Source organism: Tachyglossus aculeatus, chromosome 2, assembly GCF_015852505.1.
Source record: "Tachyglossus aculeatus isolate mTacAcu1 chromosome 2, mTacAcu1.pri, whole genome shotgun sequence".
NCBI lineage: Eukaryota > Metazoa > Chordata > Mammalia > Monotremata > Tachyglossidae > Tachyglossus > Tachyglossus aculeatus.
Window position 1 is genome coordinate 128877757 of NC_052067.1, and position 13155 is coordinate 128890911.

A 13155-nucleotide genomic window follows, 5' to 3' on the forward strand; every position below is an offset into this window, starting at 1 on the left:
ATCAAAACAGACACATTGCTACATATTGCTATATATATAAAACAAAACAGAGAAGCAGCGTGGCTCAGTAGCAAGAGCCTGGGTTTGAGAGGCAGAGGTCATGGGTTCTAATCCCAGCTCCGCTATTTGTCAGCTGTGTGACTTTGGGCAAGTCACTTCGCTTCTCTGGGCCTCAGTTACCTCATCTGTAAAATGGGGATTAAGACTGTGAGCCCCATGTGGGACAACCCGATTACCTTGTATCTCCCCAGCTCTTCGAACAGTGCTTAGCACATCAATCAATCAATCAGTCGTATTTATTGAGTGTTTACTGTGTGCAGAGCACTGTACTAAGTGCTTGGGAAGTACAAGTTGGCAACATATAGAGACAGTCCCTACCCAACAGTGAGCTCACAGTCTAAAAGGGGGAGACAGAGAACAAAACCAAACATACTAACAAATTAAAAAATCAATAGAATAGATATGTACCAGTAAAATAAATAAATAAATAGAGTAATAAATATGTACAAACATATACATATATACAGGTGCTGTGGGGAAGGGAAGGAGGTAAGATGGGGTGCATGGAGAGGGGGATGAGGGGGAGAGGAAGGAAGGGGCTCAGTCTGGGAAGGCCTCCTGGAGGAGGTGAGCTCTCAGTAGGGCCTTGAAGGGAGGAAGAGAGCTAGCTTGGCGGAGGGGCAGAGGGAGGGCATTCCAGGCCCGGGGGATGACGTGGGCCGGGGGTCGATGGCGGGACAGACGAGAACGAGGTACGGTGAGGAGATTAGCGGCAGAGGAGCGGAGGGTGCGGGGTGGGCTGTAGAAGGAGAGAAGGGAGGTGAGGTAGGAGGGGGCGAGGTGATGGACGGCCTTGAAGCCCAGGGTGAGGAGTTTCTGCCTGATGCGCAGATTGATTGGTAGCCACTGGAGATTTTTGAGGAGGGGAGTAACATGCCCAGAGCATTTCTGGACAAAGACAATCCGGGCAGCAGCATGAAGTATGGATTGAAGTGGGGAGAGACACGAGGATGGGAGATCAGAGAGAAGGCTGATGCAGTAGTCCAGACGGGATAGGATGAGAGCTTGAATGAGAAGGGTAGTGGTTGGGATGGAGAGGAAAGGGCGGATCTTGGCAATGTTGCGGAGCTGAGACCGGCAGGTTTTGGTGACGGCTTGGATGTGAGGGGTGAACGAGAGAGCGGAGTCGAGGATGACACCAAGGTTGCGGGCTTGTGAGACGGGAAGGATGGTAGTGCCGTCAACAGAGATGGGAAAGTCAGGGAGAGGGCAAGGTTTGGGAGGGAAGACAAGGAGTTCAGTCTTCGACATGTTGAGCTTTAGGTGGCGGGCAGACATCCAGATGGAGATGTCCTGAAGGCAGCAGGAGATGCGAGCCTGGAGAGAGGGGGAGAGAGCAGGGGCAGAGATGTAGATCTGGGTGTCATCAGTGTAGAGGTGATAGTTGAAGCTGTGGGAGCGAATGAGGTCACCAAGGGAGTGAGTGTAGATCGAGAACAGAAGGGGACCAAGCACTGAACCTTGGGGAACCCACACAGTAAGGGGATGGGAGGGGGAGGAGGAGCCTGCAAAAGAGACTGAGAATGAACGACCGGAGAGATAAGAGGAGAACCAGGAGAGGACAGAGTCTGTGAAGCCAAGGTCAGATAGCATGTTGAGGAGAAGGGGGTGGTCCACAGTGTCAAAGGCAGCTGAGAGGTCGAATAGGATTAGGATAGAGTATGAGCTGTTGGATTTGGCAAGCAGGAGGTCATTGGTGACCTTTGAGAGGGCGGTTTCCGTGGAATGTAGGGGACGGAAGCCAGACTGGAGGGGGTCGAGGAGAGAGTTGGTGTTGAGGAATTCGAGGCAGCGCGTGTAGACAACCTGTTCAAGGAGTTTGGAAAGGAATGGTAGGAGGGAGATGGGGCGATAACTAGAAAGTGAGGTGGGGTCAAAAGAGGGTTGTATTTAGTATGGGAGAGACATGGACATGTTTGAAGGCAGAGGGGAAGGAACCAGTGGAGAGTGAGTGGTTGAAGATGGAAGTTAAGAAGGGGAGAAGGGATGGAGCGAGAAATTTCATGCGATGAGAGGGAATGGGGTCAGAAGCACAGGTGGCCAGAGTAGCACTTGAGAGGAGGGAGGAGAGCTCCTCTGAGGATACTGCTGGGAAGGATGGGAGAGTAGCAGAGAGTGTTGAGAGCCAGGGGGTTGAAGAAGCGGGGGGGAGTGACTTTGGGGAGGTCGGACCTGATGGATTTAATTTTGTTAATGAAGTAGGAGGCCAGGTCGTTGGGGGTGAGGGAAGGAGGAGGGGGAGGAACCGGGGGCCTGAGAAGGGAGTTGAATGTACGGAAGAGCTGGCGGGGATGATGGGCATGGGTGTCAATTAGGGAGGAGAAATAGTTTTGTCTGGCAGAGGAGAGGGCTGAGTTAAGGCAGGAAAGGATAAACTTGAAGTGAACGAGGTTGTCATGGTGTTTAGACTTTCGCCAGCAGTGTTTGGCAGCTCGAGCATAAGAGCGAAGGAGGCGGACAGTGGCAGTGATCCAGGGCTATGAGTTAGTGGTACGAGAGTGGCGAAGGGAAAGGTGAGCGAGTGAGTCTAGCTGAGTAGAAAGGGTAGAGTTGAGAGCAGTAATCTGATCGTCAAGACTGGGTAGAGAGGAGAGGGAGGCGAGGTGGGGTATGAGGCGTTCAGAAAGATGGATGGGGTCAAGAGAGCGGAGATCTCTGTGAGGGAGTAATATGGATTTACAGGGGAAAGGAGTGTGAGTGAGGAGGTAGGTGAGAAGATTATGATCAGAGAGAGGGATTTCAGAGTTGGTGAGTGCTTAACAAATGGCATCATTATTATTATTAAAACATATACACACTCACACAAACATAAAGGAATAAGCGTGGTTCCTGCCTCATGCAGAGTTTGTGCATCTAGCCTAGTGGAAAGGGCATAGGCCCTTCAATCAGAGGACCTGGGTTCTAATACTGGCTCTGCCATTTTCCTGTTGTGTGGACCTTAGGTAAGTCACTTTACTTTTCTGGGTCTTCACTTTCTCTTGTGGAAAATAGCCATTAAGTAATGATTTCCCTCCTACTTAGATTGTGAACACCATTTGGGACTATGCCTGACCTAATTAGATTGTGTCTATCTAAGTGCTTGGCACGTAGTAAGTGTTTAACAAATGTCAGTTTTATTATACAAAATGTTAGAATTAATGTTTAATCATCTAGGTAATACCCCCTCGGTGAATTACCTTAATGATCTTCCATCTGTTATTTGTATGCCAGACTCACATGATGCTTTTCAAAATGGTTTATTCATTCAATTGTATTTATCGGGCACTTACTGTGTGCAGAGCACTGAACTAATCGCTTGGGAAGTACAAATCAGCAACATATAGAGATGGTCCCTATGATCTGAGGGACCCAAGAGATAACACCCCCAACCAAAATCAATGTTACAAAAGGAGGAAACTAAGGCCACAGAAGTATAAGCAGCTTTATCAATTGCCGATGCGGATTCCTGAACTACGACTGAACCCAGTCTGCAGGATACCAGACCTGTTCTAAGTCTACTATCTCTCTATATCACATCTGAGCTGACTTGCTCTTAGGTATAAGGGACCCACACTGAGACAGAGGAAGGGAAACTAGGTGGAAGTCAGGAAACGGCATGACAGGCCAACAGGGAGCAACGGAAACCCAGGAGAAATTTCCATTTTGGCTCTTTTGGGCAGAGTGTGGAGAATCTGCCATTGATTGATTGATTGAAATCAGAAGGACCTGGGTTCTAAGATTGACTTGTCTTCTATGTAACCTTGGGTAAGTAACTTAACTTCTCTGTGCTTCAGTTACCACATCTGAAAAATAGGGATTAAGACTGTGAGCCCCATGTGGGACATGGACTGTGTCCAATACGCTTGCCTTGTATCTACCCTGGCGCTTAGAACAGTGCCTGATATGTAATAATGCATAACAAATACCACAAAAAAATATGTCCAGGGCAAGACTTCATTAATGAGAGGCCAGAGATGCGGCTTCACATCTCCACCCGCTTCCAGAAAAAGGCCAAATGAAAAACGTTATTAATCTCTAAACTCTTTGTGGGGAGGAAACGTGTCTAAACACATTTGTTAGTGTATTGTGCTCTGCACACAGCAAGTGCTCAATCAGTACAATCGATGATGATGATAAGTGTTCAGTGCTTATTAAATCCCACTGTTGTACTAAACTCTGGGTTAGGTTGGAAACAGTCCCTGTCTCACATGGGGCTCACAGTCTAAGTTAAGCACTTAGTATGGTGCTTTGCACACAGTAAGCACTCAATAAATAATAATAATAATTTTGGTATTAAGTGCTTACTATGTGCAAAGCACCGTTCTAAGTGCTGAGGCAGATATAAGGTGATCGGGTTGTCCCATGTGGGGTTCACAATCTTAATCCCCATTTTCCAGATGAGATAACTGAGGCCCAGAGAAGTTAAGTGACTTGCCCAAAGTCACACAGCTGACAAGTGGCGGAGCTGGGATTTGAACCCATAACCTCTGACTCCCAAGCCCATGCTCTTTCCACTGAACCACGCTGCTTGAATGTAGTAGCAGGGCCATCAGGTAATGAATCCCCATTTTACAGATGAGGAGATTGAGGCCCAGAAAAGTGAAACGACTTGCCCAAGATAACACATCAGATAATTGATAGAGCCGGGATTAGAACCCAGATCCTCTGAAACCCAGACCCGTGGTCTTTCCACTATGCCCTGAGGCTTCCCAGTAGCCCAGTAACCTTGGTAATACTCTTTGAGATGTAAACTCCCTCTAGACTGTAAGATTCCTGTGTCAGGGGAATGTGTCTACCAACTTCATTATAATGTACTCTCCCAAAAGCTTAGTACAGTGCTCTGTACACAGTAAGTGCTCAATAAATATGATTGATATATTGCTGTATTAATATATTTCCAACCTACTCACTGTACCTCAATCTGATCTATCTAGCCCCTAACCCCTGGCCCACATCCCGCCTCTGGTCTGGAATGCCAGAGCAAAATAAATGAATAAAATAAATCATGAATAAAATGTCATATGTCTATAGTTCCTTTGTTTCAAGAAATTCATAACCGTTAAAAATATTGGTCCCTAAGTCTCTCTGGAACAAATTGTCAAAAAAATTTTAAAGACACATCAGGGGTAGCCCCTCTCTATTCTCTCCTTCATTCTCAATCAATCAATTGTATTTATAGAGCACTTATTGTGTGCAGAGCACTTGGGAGAGATTACAGTCTAGTGCGGGGGGCGGGGGGGGGGGGACAGAGACATCAATATAAAATAAAATATGGATATGTTCATAAGTGCTGTAGGTCTGAGAGAAAGGTGAATAAAGGGTACAGATCCAAGTGCAATTTATTGGCATTTATTGGGCACATATTGAATGCAAAGCTCCCAATTAATTGTTTGCATTCAAGGAGTTTGCAATATAATGGAGAAAAGTCACCCAAGCTGGTTTTAAATATGAGGAGCAGGAGGAGAAACAAGGATCTAACAGGATATGAATATGAACATGTTAGGATGGAATAGCTGAATAAGGAGTTGGAGTCACAAATAAATACACATATATATGCTGGGGATAGAAATAAAATTCATAAGGCTAAGGGTGGCCAATCATTATTTAGTGCTAGCTGAATCACCGTCAGTAGACAGTCTGCCAGTTTGCCTGTCATTTTCTTCATTCCTGTCCAACATGTCTTTATATGAGAAACTGCATGGCTCATTGGAAAGAGCCCGGGCTTGAGAGTCAGAGGTCATGTGTTCTAATCCTGCTCTGCCACTTGTCAGCTTGTGTGGCTTTGGGCAAGCCACTTTACTTCTCTATGCCTCAGTTCCCTCATCTGTAAAATGGGGATGAAGAGTGTGTGAGCCCCATGTGGGACAACCTGATTAACTTGTATCAGCCCCAGCGCTTAGAACAGTGCTTTGCACATAGTAAGCACTTAACAAATGCCATCATTATTATTATTCCAGGGAACAGTGAGAAGGAGAGTAGAGCAGTTATGATTCTGCTCATGCTTAACATTATCAGAATTCTTCAAGAGAAAAGTGTTGGGATATTACTTCTTGAATAAGAATACTCCGGTCATCATAGTGGGCCCGAGAGAACATGTAGTAGGAGATTTTAAAAAACTGAGAAGACAGATTCACAAGTAAATGGTTAAATCCAATAAATCCAATAAACAGATTTGGTGTTGCTAGATTATAGACACAGTGGCTTAGTGGCATCTCTGTGAAGAAAATGAGACCATAACAAATCTCCCTAAGAACATTGCTTATCGAAAGCAGGGTTTTGAACCACGCAACAGAGGAGTAGTTTGTTTCACCGTATTTTGGAATTCTTTGTTCTATCCTAGGGTTGCAGTGTGCCCCTTTTCCGGATGCCATAGTGCTGCTGCCTTATTATCCCGCTGTCCTCCATCCTCCTCACGCATGGTACTGTTATTTTCTTAGCGGTCCACTAGCTGATTTCTGGGAAGTGGAGGAAATCAGCTAGCGGACCGCTAAGAAAATAACAGTGGCAAATGAGGAAAGCTAGAGGAAATCAGGAAAGCTAAAGGGAATGTGACTATTCAGTTTGCTCGTCCATTTCCCCCAGATACTTGAAAAGCTTATGCTGGGGAAGGGGAGGGGGGCACAAAAGGGAGAAGCGAGAAATTGTTCGAACTCTTTTGCAGTCAATCAGTTAGTGGTATCAATGGAGCGCTTACTGGGTACAGAACACTGTACTAAGCACTTGAGAGAGTATATACTACATAGCCGGTAGACACGTTCCTCAATCAATCTCGCAGTTTCATCGATTTAGGGAAGACCTTAGGGGAGACTGCTGAGAAGCAGCATGTCCTAGTGGATAGAGCACAGGCCTGAGAGTCAGAAGGACCTGGGTTCTAATCCCAGCTCCGCCACTTTTTTTTAAATGTATTTATGCCCTCACTATTTGCCAGGCACTGTTCAAAGCCCTGGGGTGGATACAAAGTAATCAGGTTGGACACAGTTACAGATAAGGTAACTGAGGCCCAGAGTGAGCCCACTGTTGGGTAGGGACCGTCTCCAACTTGTACTTCCCAAGCGCTTAGTACAGTGCACTGCACACAGTAGGCGCTCAATAAATACGATTGAATGAATGAAAGTGACTTGCCCAAGGTCACACAACAGACAAGTGGCAGAGCCATGTGACCCTGGGCAAGTCACTTCACTTCTGTGGGCCTCAGTTCCCTCATCTGTAAAATGGGGATAAAAAAGAGGAGCCCCATATGAGACATGGCCTGTTTCCAGCCTGACTAGCTTGTATCCACCCCAGTGCCTGGCACTTAGTAAAAGCTTAACAAATACCATAAAAAAGGAGAAATTGTTCAAACTAACTTTTACACTCACTAGATCAATGGGATTTATTGAGCGCTCCCTGGGTGCAGAGCACTGTACTAAGCACTAAGGAGAGTACAATGCAGCAGAATAAGCAGGCATATTCCCTCAGTCTCACAAATTGCATCCATTTAGGGAAGATTAAGGTCTGGATCAGGGATGCCAATAAGAAACTCTCTGGGAAGTTTATGTTGGATTCAGATCTCGTTCCTTCCCCGGGGACTGCAACTTGCCAGCCATTGAAATGTATAAAGATGCTATTTCCCTGCTTTCCCAGCACCTTGGTTCAATAGTCAGAGTGAGTTTTGGAAGTCTTGACCTGAGACCTTCTGCGTCCGAGGACTTTTTATAAACAGTTATGAGAATGACTAACAACCTGGAAGGAATACTGTAGGAGTAAGCAAAAGATAAGAAGTTCCAACTTCGTGCTGCAATGCACCAAACATGGTTCTTCAGATCACGTTCAATTATATCGGCCAACCCTGTCCAGCTCCGCGGGATTACCCCTCCCAATCCCATAGCACTCAGGTCCTAATCCCTGTTTTATGCTCTAATCCTGGCTCTGCCACTTGTCTGCTGTGTGACCTTGGGCAAGTCACTTTACTTCTCTGGGCCTCAGTCACCGCATCTGTAAAACGGGGATTGAGACTGTGAGCCCCACATGAGACAGGGACTGTGTCCAACCCAATATGCTTGTATCCACCCCAGAGTTTACTACAGTGCCTGGCATATAGTAAGACCTCCTCCAGGAGGCCTTCCCAGACTGAGCCCCCTCCTTCCTTTCCTCCTCCTCCCCCTCCCCCCCGCCTTACCTCTTTCCCCTCCCCACAGCACCTGTATATATGTATATATGTTTGTACATATTTATTACTCTATTTTACTTGTACATATTTATTCTATTTATTTTATTTTGTTAATATGTTTTGTTGTCTGTCTCCCCCTTCTAGACCGTTAGCCCGCTGTTGGGTAGGGACCATCTCTATATGTTGCCAACTTGTACTTCCCAGGCACTTAGCACAGTGCTGTGCACACAGTAAGCACTCCATAAATACGATTGAATGAATGAATGAAAGTACTGCTTTGAGGCAAGTAAACTCACTGCATTTGAGGACCTTCTTGTTGGTAATATTGCCCTGCTGGATGTCTCCTCTTCTTCAATAGGTCCAGGACTTACACCATTATTAAGGTCACATCTCCTCCATGAGGTCTTTCCCAATTAATCCCTCTTTCCCCTGTCTCCCTGTCCCTTCTGCTTTATCTGTGCACAGATATGTGACCTATGGACATTTGATATTGACCCCATCCTCAGGTCCACAATATTGAGGTACATATATATAATTCATATAGTATCAATCAATCAATCATATTTATTGGTTGCTTACTGTTTGCAGAGCACTGTATTAAGGGCTTGGGAGAGTACAATAAAACAATTGATAAGACAGAGCATCAGCCTCCTCTCTGATCTCCTACCCTCCTGTCTCTCCCCACTTCAATCTATACTTCACGCTGCTGCCCGGATCATCTCTGTGCAGAAACGCTCTGGGCATATTACTCCCCTCCTCAAAAATCTCCAGTGGCTACCAATCAATCTGCGCATCAGGCAGAAACTCCTCACCCTGGGCTTCAAGGCTGTCCATCACCTCGCCCCCTCCTACCTCACCTCCCTTCTCTCCTTCTACAGTCCAGCCCACACCCTCCTCTCCTCTGCTGCTAACCTCCTCACTGTACCTTGTTCTTGCCTGTCCCGCCATCGACCCCCGGCCCACGTCCTCCCCCTGGCCTGGAAGGCCCTCTCTCAACACATCCGCCAAGCTAGCTCTCTTCTTCCCTTCAAAGCCCTACTGAGAGCTCACCTCCTCCAGGAGGCCTTCCTAGACTGAGCCCCCTTTTTCCTCTCCTCCTCACCATCCCCCCCACCCTACCTCCTTCCCCTCCCCACAGCTCCTGTATATATGTTTATACAGATTTATTACTCTATTTATTTTACTTGTACATATTTACTATTCTATTTATTTTGTTAATGATATGCATTTAGCTTTGTTCTGATGATTTGACACCTTTCCACCTGTTTTGTTTTGTTGTCTGTCTCCCCCTTCTAGACTGTGAGCCCGTTGTTGGGTAGGGACTGTATATGTTGCCAACTTGTACTTCCCAAGCTCTTAGTACAGTGCTCTGCACACAGTAAGTGCTCAATAAATACGATTAAATGAATGAATATTATTTACACATAATAGTGTCTGACTCCCCCTGTAGACTGTAAGCTCAATGTGGGCAGGGAATGTGTCTCTGAAGTCTATCCTATTCCCCCAAGTGTTCAGTACAGTGCTCTGCACATAGCAAGTGCTCAGTCAATATCATGGATGACAATGACAGCCATCTAAACGGTAGGGTACCAGCTGATGAACTTGTGCCTCCCTAGCGCTTAGAACAGTGCATGGCACATAGTAAGCCCTTAGTAAATATCACAATTATTATTATTATTATCAACTTTGTAGGACTTGATAGGTAACTTGATGCTCCATTGTCACCATATACTGATTTCTTTTTGATCAATCCATCAGTGGTATTTACTGAGTACTTACTGTGCGCAGAGCACTGTAGTATATTCATTCATTCAACCATATTTATTGAGCACTTACTGTGTGCACAGCACTGTACCAAGTTCTTGGGAAGGACAAGTTGGCAGCATATAGAGACGGTCCCTACCCAATAATGGGCTCACAGTCTAGAAGGGGGAGACAGACAACAAAACAAAATATTGTTGTTATTACTACTATGAAAACCCATGATTGGGTAAGGTTTCCCAGCTGTAGGCTAGTAAATGACTTTGTTTTCTTCAGACTTTGTCAGACCATATCTGAAAGTGGGGCATCTTGACATAGTGGAAAGCTTATGTGTTTCAAAGGCAGGAGATCTGAGATCCACCCCCAGCTCTGCTGCTGGACTGCTGTGTGACTTTGGACAAGTCACTTAACCTCCTGAGCTTCAGTTTCTTCATCAGTAAAATGGGCATTAAATTACTCTCCTCCCTACCTCATGGATGGTGAGTCCAGTGTAAGATAATGACTGTGTCTAATCTGATCATCATTTATCTACGCAGTGCTTACACATAATATCATAAAGATGGAATTTATCAAGTGCATTCTAAAAAAGAATGGTGTTAAGCACTTACTATGTGGCAGGCACTGTACTAAGCGAGGGGGTGGATACAAGCAAATTGGGTGGGCACAGTCCCTCTTCCACAAGGAGCTCACAGTCTCAATTCCCATTTTACAGATGAGGGAACTGAGGCCCAGGGAAGTGAAGTGATTTGCCCAAGATCACAACGCAGACAGGTGGCAGAGGCAGCATTAGAACCCATGACCTTCTGACTCTCAGGCCCTATTTATCTGAGCTATCTGACTCCTATACTCTATCCACTACATTACGCTGCTTCTATGTGCTAAGGTATTATTTTTTGTGTGTTTGTGCCTCTGGAATACAGTCATCTGCATATGTAGCAGTTGCTGAACCATTATTTCAAAGACTTCTGATGGCACTCAGCCCAAGTTGGAAGAGTTTCCTAGTGAATCAAAAGTAAGTCTGATGCAGCTTGTGGATCATCTTTGAACATTAATCAGCAGCTTATATCTGTTGAGTGCAGCATATCATATTAAATGTGTGGAAAGTGCAACAGAAGTCTAACAAAGTTTTGGTCCCTTGAGAAGCTTGCAATATAATGGGGGAGACAAAAAGACATAAACTATTCATGAATCAAGTGATTGTATTTTAATTGAGCACTTACTACGTGTTGAGCACTGTCCTTAGTGCTGGGGGGAGTACGATATAACAGAGAATGCAGACACATTCCCAGCCCACAATGAGTTTACACTGTAGAAGAGAAGACAGGCTTTAATATAAATAAATTAAATTATGGATATGTGCATAAGTGCTATGGGGCTGAGGGAGGGGTGAATGAAGGGAGAGACCCTAGTGAAAGGGTGACACACAAAGGAATGGGAGAAGAAGAAATAAGGGCTTAGTCAGGGAAGGCCTCTTGGAGGAATTGTGTTTTTAATAAGGCTTTGAAGGTTGAGAGACGGATTGTTTGAAATGAAGAGGGAGGGAAGTCCAGGCCAGAGGCAGGACAAGGGTGAGGAATCATTGAAGAGATCGATGAGATTGAGGTAAAGTGAGTAGGTTTGCATTAGTGGAGTGTGAGGATTGGGTTCATTCATTCATTCAATCATATTTATTGAGCGCTTACTGTGTGCAGAGCACTGTACTAAGCGCTTGTTGTAATATGATATCGGGGGTAAGGTGGGAGGCAGAGGTGATTGAGTGCTTTAAAGTTAAGTTGTCTGTGTTTCCTATGGAGGTGGATGAGAAAAAGCTGGAGGTTCTTGAAGAGTGGGGAAACATGGACTGAATTTTTTTATAGAAAAAGGATCCAGGCAACAGAGTGAAGTATGGACTGGAATGGGGCGAGACAGGAGGCAGGGAGGTCAGCAAGGAGGCTGATGCGGTAATCAAGGCAGATTAAATGAATGCTTGGATTATTCATTCATTCATTCAATCGTATTTATAGAGCGCTTATTGTGTGCAGAGGCTTCTAGACTGTGAGCCCACTGCTGGGTAGGGACCATCTCTATATGTTGCCAACTTGTATTTCTCAAGCACTTGGTACAGTACTCTGCACACAGTAAGCGCTCAATAAATACGATTGAATGAATGAATACTAAGCACTTGGAAAGTACAAGTTGACAACATGTAGAGACGGTCCCTACCCAACAGCAGGCTCACAGTCCAGAAGACTGTGGATTAACATGGTAGCAGTTTACATGTAGAGAAAATAGCTGATTTTAGCTATGTTGTGAAGGTAGAACTGACAGGATTTGTTGACAGATTGAGTATGTGGGAGCCATGGGATCAAGGCAGGGTTCTTTTAGGAGAGGAGACAAATGAGCCTGTTTGAAAGCAGTGGGGAAGAAATACTGGAAGCCTGGGGAAAAAAATAAAATAATAAATAGCAGTATGACTATTTCAGATAAAATAACAATAAGTAATTGAATATACAATTGAATAAGCATATGTACAAAACAGCTTAGGATGAGTACAAAATCTAAGTGTTAAGGTCCATCATTACATTGACATGATAAGGTGTAGGGAGATAATCAGAGAAGGCTTCCTGGAGGAGGAGGGATTTTTTTTTTTTAAGAAGGGCTTTGAATGTGGAATAATAGGTGAACTGATGTTATTATTGGGGAGGTAGTTCTAAGCAGGGCCACCAGATGAGGAAGGCAAAAGAGAAGTGAGAGCAAGTGACAGAGAGGAAAAAAAAGCACCTTCTGGTTGTGGTTTTACCAGACAATGTTACTAATCTAGGGTTTATACCATTGACTGCTGATAAATAGTTTTGATGATGATGTCCTAAATTTGATACTAGACTTCTCTCTAGTTAATATAATAGTGGAACTGAAAGACTACATATGCACTTCATGTGGTCTGATAATTTAGAATGCTAATCATCATAGCTTAACTCCTACTTTTAAAAATCTGACTAGAGCCCCGGTAGTAATATATTTACATGCCACATTTGTACTTAACCAAAGTTGGAGAAAAATCAAATGAATACGAAATGCATGATAATAAGGGAATCTTGAAATAGCTCACTGAATCAGTTTTAGGCCATCTAGGGACAAGGGCATTTTTTAGGCAGGATCCCTTTGTATGGTTAATGGACAGCTATTGGAAAAATGACGTAAAGCTGGAACTAAAGATATCAGCATGT